The sequence below is a fragment of the Echinops telfairi genome, unplaced genomic scaffold (genome assembly GCF_000313985.2).
Source record: "Echinops telfairi isolate 266 unplaced genomic scaffold, ASM31398v2 ScPeMD7_1;HRSCAF=3_0, whole genome shotgun sequence".
NCBI lineage: Eukaryota > Metazoa > Chordata > Mammalia > Afrosoricida > Tenrecidae > Echinops > Echinops telfairi.
Genome location: NW_022103896.1, coordinates 23,572,515 through 23,574,121, shown reverse-complemented (window position 1 = coordinate 23,574,121; position 1,607 = coordinate 23,572,515).

Below are 1,607 nucleotides of genomic sequence, written 5' to 3'. Positions count from 1 at the left end.
AAAATTTCTAGTCTAAATAGTGGGTTTAAAAAAAAAAAGCAACGTCCTGGATCTTCACTACTCTGAAATGATCTTGTGCGGCAGATTGACCCAATGCAATATGTCTTTTGATCTCTTGACTGCTACGTCCAGGAGCATGGATTGTGGATCTAAGCAACATGAAATCCTTGAGCGTATCATTATTTTCTCTACCACGATGTTACCTCTTGGTCCAGGTGTGAGGATTCAATGATGACTGACTTGTCATCCAGACTGAGGGCTGCAGTCGTTGAGCTTCATTAGCAGGTGCTTCAGGTCCTCCACATTTTCAGCAAGCAAAGTTGTGAAATCTGCATATTGAAGATTTTAATAAGCTTTCTTCCAATCCTGATGCCACAACTTTCTTATATTGCAGCATCTCTGATGGTGTGCTCAACATACAGTTTGGACAAAGATGATGAGAGGATACAACCCTGACACACACCTTTCCTGGTTTTAAAGCACAAGCAAACATCTTTCTGGTATTCTCTGCTTTGAGCCAAGATGCATCTGACATCGCAATGATATCCCTTGGTCCACATCCTCTTCTGAATCCCACCTGAAATTCTCACAGGTCCCGGACAGTTCCCGGTCAATGTCCCTGCCTCTGTGGTTGGGTTATGGGACCCTTAAGGTCACGGTATTGCTCACGAAAAAAAAAAATGAGAATAGTCATCACGAAACCAATGAGTAGTCACGTGATCGGATATTTCCTAACTTTGATAGTGTCCTCCTTGTGTGTACAACTGCAACCATTTCTTTGTTATTCTGGCTCGGCCACGGGTCAAAAACCCACGTATTTATTCACTTATCTCTCTGCGTTTTCACTTTCACTGTGGGTCTCGCCTTGGTTTTGCTTCTAGCATTTCAGCCTTGTTTGGGATGCCCAATATCTTCACAAAAGGGGTGGGTATGTGGGTCAATGTTACTTAATTATCATCTTTCTTTCTGATACTTAATCATCTTCTTTTGTCATTGACTCTAACAAAATGAGATAGTGTTCTTATATTTTAGTCACTCATTATTTGAGGAATGGATACAGGGCTTGATGTCCATTTTTAAAAACTAAGGAGAAAGTCTTTTGGATTTCATTTCAAATTGCACTATTTCAAATGAGCTTACCAGCATTTGGAAGGGGTGGGGGTGACTTTCGCTCCGCCGATCTAGCTTTCATTATGAAAACTACAATAAAATAAAAACGCAAATGTAAAGAATTATTGGTTTAGATGTTTTCAGTCTTTCTTTCAAGCGATCTTTTGATGTTTGCTTCTAGAACGCCAATGTTGCAGCCACCGCGGCTTGAAGTATTTCCCCCACTGCTCATGCCATTTCAAACATTCTCTTAGTATTAAAACAAATCAGAATCAGGAGGGATCTAATTGTGCTGGTTTTGATTTTACTAATACAGAGTGAAAGATTAAAATGGTGCAGTAACAGCAAAAACATTTTTAAAGCGGCAGTTGCAGCAGGTCATCGAAAGCTGAAATGCCAGTGCCTCAAAACCCTTAAAAACAAAGCAACATCAAAACAAACAAAACATTACAAGAAATCACAATCATTAAAGAAATTGTTTCACAACTGCCTCATAA